Here is a 6,751-nt window from a genome sequence, read left to right as displayed (position 1 = left end):
ATTGACTAAATAGGGTAAAGAACACCCAGGTAAGCTAAGGAGGGCTTGTGGGGTTAGAATAGGATAAATGGAATTTAGTTGTATAAAGAGAGATTGTTTAATAAGTAAATACATGAAGAACAATGAAATCCAATTTTCATAGGAAATGTTGGTGAAATGACTCTCTGGTTCAGGAAAGAAAATTGGCATGAGACCTGTAAAGTAGGATTGAAATGAAGTGTATCCCTGTGAATTCATGCTTTTCCAGATAGAAAAATAGAGAAACGTGTGTGTGTGTGTGTGTGTGTGTGTGTGTGTGTATGAGAGAGAGAGAGAGAGAGAGAGAGAGAGAGAGAGAGAGAGAGAGAGTTTGAATGTAGAAAACTAAATTCATACTTGTCTGCAAAAATGGGACTGGGTAACAGTGACATTTTAATAGCAAAGACCAGTGGATCAGTCTTGGTGATCAGATCCTAGAACAAAAAAAAAACATATTTCACTATAGGAAGCAGGGCTGGTTAGACAAAAAGCTGATTCAAGGTTAAAAATCAGGAAAAGCCCAAGGTGAGCCTTTACCACCCTTCTGTGCAAAATGCAAGAAAACATTAAAAAAAGGGTAGAAGAAATCCCAGGTCCACCCAGCTGACTGGCAGACCTACAACAGAACTCAGGCCTACCCCACCTCCATCTTGAGCCCCTATAAACATCAACATAACCCACCCAATGCAGTAGTCTCCACCTTGGGAGAACAATTAGGGCTTGGAGGGAGCTGCATCTCAGAATAGGCAGCCCAAAGCCACTGTTAAGACCACGTTTTAGCCCCATCTCTGAAAGTAGTTGCATCCATCTTGACACAACCCCACAGCTATCTTGAGTTATCTCCAATATTGCCACCACCACATTTAGTTGCAGTAGCATTATCATGACTCATTCGCTGGGGGCCAGAAGTCCAAAACCAAGGTGAGGTACAAGTAATCTTCAGGGAAACTATAAGATTATAGGGTAGAAACTGTAATAACTCAGATTTGCACTGCAAGAAAGGAAGACACATAGTCAACATGAAAAAACAAGGGAGAAAATTGCCCCAAACACACCAAAATACTACAATAATAGAATCCATGGACAGTGTAGTTAATGAAATGTCAGAGAAGGAATTAAGAATACACATAATTAAAATGACCTACAAAGTAAAGGATGATCTAATTGAGAAAATACAGGCAACCATTGATCACACCAACAAAGAGATAAGGGGGCTAATACAGGTAGCAAAAGAGTACTTCAAGAAAGAGGGATTCTGAAAATAAAATCAGAAATCAAGAAAACAGTCAACAAACAAACAGAAACCTAAGAGAAAGCATAAACATCAGATTAGATCACTTGGAAGACAGAATGTCAGATAATGAAGAGAAAATATACAATCTTGAAAGTAAAGTTGAGCACACAGTGAAGTGGTAGAAATCCATAAACAGAACACCCAATAATTATTGGATAACATCAAAAGATAAAATCTAAGATTTATTGGGATAGAGGAAGGCACAAAGATTCAAATCAAAGGAATGCACAATCTTTTCAATAATATCAGAAAAATTCCCAAGTATAAAGAATAAATCGGAAAATCAAATACAAGAGGTCTAGAGGAAACCAAATGTACAAAATTACAACAAATCTACACCAAGATGCATTATAATGAAAAGCTCAAGCATACAGAATAAGGAAAAAAACTTAAAAGCCACAATGAAAGGAATGATATCACATATAAGAAAAACAAATTACGATCTTTGCAGATTTTTCAATCTATACCCTGAAAGCTAGAAGATCCTGGAAAAATATATGCCAAGGTATGAAAGAAATGGATGCCAACCAAGAATCATATTCAGCAAAATTAAGCTTTAGATTTGATGATGAAATAAAAATCTTCCATGAGAAACATAAGTTAAAAGAATTTAAAACTAGAAAGAGTGCACTACAGAACATCCTTGGCAAAATAGTCCATGAGAAGGAAATGAAAAACAGCAATGAAAATCAGCAAAAGGAGTTATTACACTAAAGGAAAAATAAGCCAAAAGAGAAACCAAGTCAATTTAAATACCAAAAATATACAAAAATGACTGGGAATACAAATCATGTCTGAATAGTAACCTTCAATATTAATGTCCTGAACTCATCAATCAAAAAACATAAAGTGGCAGGTTGAATTTTAAAAAAAGACCCAACAATATGCTGCATTCAAGAGGCTCATCTCATAGGAAAAAGCATCCACAGACCAAAGGTGAAAGGTTGGGAAAAAACACACTCACATGGACTGTGGAAACTAGTAGGTGTTTCTACCCTCATATCAAATAGACTTCAAGCCAAAGTTAATCAAAAGGGATAAAAAAGAAAATTTCATACTACTTAAGGAAACCATACATCAACAAGACATAAAAATAATAAATATGTATGCCCCAAGCAGTAGAGCATCTATGCTCATCAATCAAACTCTTCTCAAATTCAAGAGTCAAATAGACCACCATACAGTAATTTGTATGACTTTAACATGCCTCATTGCCACTGGATTGACCTTCCAAACAAAAGCTAAACAAAGAAATTATAGAACTCAAAAATACAATCAATGACTTAGACTTAACAGACATATGGAGAATATTTCATCCACCAATGAGTGAATACACTTTCTTCTCAGCAGAACACAGATCCTTCTCTGAAATATTATGCCACAAAGCAACTCTTAGCAAATATAAAGTAGTAGAGCTACTACCCTGCATTCTATCTGATTATAATGAAATAAAATTAGAAATCAATGATAAGATAAAAAATATAAGATATTTCAAAACCTAGAGCGTGAATATTATGCTATTGAGTGAACAATGGGTTGTGAAAGACATCAAAGAGGAGATTAAAAATTATTAGAGGTTGTGGCTCAGTGGCAGAGTGCTTGCCTAGCATGTGTGAGTCTCTGGGCTTGATCCTTCGAAAAGCTTATGAAAATAAGTAAAATAAAGACATGATGTCCATGTCACCAAAGACTCCCCAGAGAGGATCATGCAGAGCCACAGAAATCTCACCCAATTCAACTCAGCAAACTTTTCTTGATGCCAGGAATAAAACGTTCTGCTGGATATCACAATAGTGGATAATACCCAGACTGGGCCCTTGAGACACTCAATGTCTGGTTCAGGGAAACACTGGTGGAAACAAGCAATGTGATATAAGAGTAGAGAAGACAACAATGGAAGTGTGTGCAGAGCACAGAAGTTGCTTAAGAGGAATAAGTGCTTTTGCTGGTGGTAATGTTGGTGGTTTGTTCATTTCTTAGATTGAGAGAATTTTTTTTAACTGGGAATTGAACCCAGAGGTGATTCTCCACTGAGGTGCAGCCATTATTCATTTATTTTTATTTATTTGTTTATTTATTTTGGTACTGGGGATTGAATCCAGGGGTGCTTAATCAATGAGCCATATCCCCAACACTTCACTATTTTTTCTAATTAGTTATACATGTCAGTAGAATGCATTTTGAGACATTATACAAAAATGGAGTATAACTTTCTTATTCTTCTGGTTGTACATGATGCACACATACACTAGTCATGTAACCATATATGCACATAGGGTAATGACCAGTTCTTTCTACTATCATTCATATATATATATATATATATATATATGAATGATAGTAGAAAAAAATATATATATATATATGATGCTTAGGGGTTCACTGCATTTCTGAAGCTGGTTTTGAACTCATGATCTTCCTGCCTCAGCCTATAGAGTCCTGAGGAGAACAGACAAGGAATAAGTTGTCCTTCTCTTTGAGATTAGTAAGGAAAGACTCTACCAAAATAGGTGCTATAAGAGCTGGCTTTTGGAGGCTCAGCAGGAGTCTTTTATGAGGCACAAAAATATTCTAGGAAGAGGAACCTGTGTGGGCAAAGATATATGGATGGAGCTTGTGTTTACAAAGGTCTCATGATTTGTACATACAGCAGCTATGGGACTGGGGCTGTGCTCAGAGGTAGAATGCTCATCTACCATGTGTGAGACACTGGGTTTGATCCTTAGCATCACAGGAACATAAAATAATGATATTGTGTCCACTTATAACAACAACAACAACAATAGCAAAAAGAAAAGCAGCTAGGTTCCAGGAACATATAAGGAGATTAATCCCAGTGGCTTCACTTGGATTTCTCATAATATCACATAACCATTGGCATTATTGATTACACAGTCAATTATTAATTTTACACAAAATAAGAATTGAAAAAATTATGGAGTCCCATTCCAGGTACAAAATACAGGTCTGGCCACTCACCCACCCCTCTAAATCCAAAAATTAATTGTAAAAATCAAGAAAAGAACTTTAGTCAGTGCAGCCACACCAGAAAGACAAGGAGATTCATGTTTTTAGTCATGTCTTCTTGGTGCTGGCATGACCTGAAGGTTTAAATAGAAGCAGAATTTGGACAGTGGGGAAGAGGTAAGCATTGTTAAGCAGTCTTGTCAAAACTGAGGTCTGAAGGATCACTATCTCACTTCTAGCACTGTTAGGTGGCTCCTGAGAAGTCCTTATCACTTGAAAGGAATAAATTTTATATATTATTCAGGATGTTTATCTACCAGACCTGGAATTTTAAAAGGGTCAGTGTAGGTCCCATGAGATGATTGCTCCTGATGAGGTAATAAACTCCTGTGTTTATTTGTCTATAAGGCTCTGCCTTTCCTGGAAGGTAATAAAAAATGACTGAACTTCTGGGAACCACCCTGGGGTTCGGAAACAAGATACTGTAAAAGCTGACACTTGAGGGGTTGAAGTTGTGGCTCAGTGGTAGATCACTTGACTGTCATGTGTGAGGCACTGGATTTGACCCTCAGCACTGCAGAGAAATAAATAAATTAAACAAAGGTGTTTTGTTCATCTACAACTAAAAATAATATTTTTTAAAAAGCTGATAGTTGAATGTCCCTTCAATCTGGACTCAATCTTCAAGGGGTATAAGATAGATTAGATAAATTTGTAATCTATTGCTAGTTTTTATATGAGCACTCCTTAAATTATTAACATGTCTATGTGCAGAGCTGAGCAGTCACAAATATTAAGTTAATTAAGGATACTGAATGAAGGAAGAATGCCAAGTTTTATCCTGCTCTTAGTTATTCATTGTACAGCTGCAGGCCCCAGAATCAATGTCTTTACCCAAGGCAGTATCTTTAAGTCCCTGTTTTCAAACAAAGGTCAAAGTAGAAGAGTGCATGATTCTTTGCCAACTGCAAAGAGGACACTTGACCCCTCCAATTCCAGGAGATGCAAAAGTGGCCTTTCCACTGGATTCATCCCTGGCCCCACCTCCTTTACCCAGCACAAAAACTGGCCTCAGTGAATCGTAGCTTGTCACAGAAGGGACCCTCTGCAGGCATAGTTCTTCAAAGGCAGCCCATATAATTGTAAGAAAAATACAGATTTCAAAACTGATGAAGAAAAGTGGTGAAGAACCTGACCATGAATTCTTTCATAGAGACCTGGGTCCTCCTGGCTATCAGCCTTATACTTTCTATCTGTGAGTCACTGTCCAGCATTTTGTCCTCCAGAAGCCTGGAGTTGGAGGCCTAATCAGGTTACTGTTTACCTGAACTATTGGGAAGATCAAAATAGATGATGGAATTGAAATTGCCATGAACACTTAAGAAATTTCTATTGATCTTAGGCAGACTGATTGAGCTTCTCCCTGTCCTGAAATCTATTTTACTATGGGTTTGGGGATTCATGGAGAGGTGTATTCCCAGGGATTATCTTATTGGCTCTGAGTTTACACGTAGAGTGATGAATCAGAATTCAAAAGATACAGATAATGCATAAGTTCTTTTCACATGCAGTGGAAACCTCACCCTTTCAAGCTTTGGGAATTCTGGGGAAAACCAGGTTCTTTGGTTTTTGTCTCTTCATCTTCTGGGTTTTCTGCTAAAAATATTCTGGAGGACTGTACCTGTTCATATGGTGATTCCTGTGCCCTCCTGGCTGTAGAACCATTTGTACAATGCACCATAGCCCCTCAGATTCCCAGGGAGGCTGACTGAACAATTCTCTCTTTTCTGTGAACCTCTCCTAGCACATTCTTCCCTCCAAAATCTCAATTCTCCCACCCTCAAATTCACAGAAATGTCTAAATGATGAGCATCTAGAGCAAAAATACCTGACAGAAATTTTAAGAAGTTTTATTCTTTTCTTTTTTATTATCTTTCCTCTCTCTGGGAGATTAGCATCAGTAAAGAGACTTATTTACCCTCAATATAAAATCTTCTAGCAACCTGACAAACAACCCAAACTCAATTGGGCTTTTTAAAGAATTTTCCTCTACACTCCAGGTTGAAAGAGTAAATCTATACCATCTAGAAGTGATGTAATTTAGTTTTATTTTACTGTTATATTTAAAGCTTTGTTCAATGGTTTTATAAACTAACTTTCATACCAGTCACATATAATTGAACCCAGCCTTTATTGAAGTGCACTAGTGGCCACTGACCAGAACTTAAAGCTATTCCCCCCATCAGCCCTGAACAATTTAAAGAGTGCTCCTTATAAGCCTGAAAACAACAAAAGGGATGTTTGGGGGTCTAGGCAATGCACGCAAGCCAGGTTACAGAAGCAGGAGAGTGCAGTCAAGTGACAGGAAGCCTAACCAATAACAGTGAGTCCAGTCACCCCATTTACATAAACAGAGCCCAGTTACCCTAGTTACAGAAACAATGCCCCACCAGGTAGTTCCATGTTCTTAAA

The sequence above is a fragment of the Ictidomys tridecemlineatus genome, unplaced genomic scaffold (assembly GCF_052094955.1).
Source record: "Ictidomys tridecemlineatus isolate mIctTri1 unplaced genomic scaffold, mIctTri1.hap1 Scaffold_89, whole genome shotgun sequence".
Classification (NCBI taxonomy): domain Eukaryota; kingdom Metazoa; phylum Chordata; class Mammalia; order Rodentia; family Sciuridae; genus Ictidomys; species Ictidomys tridecemlineatus.
This window is presented reverse-complemented; position numbering follows the sequence as displayed.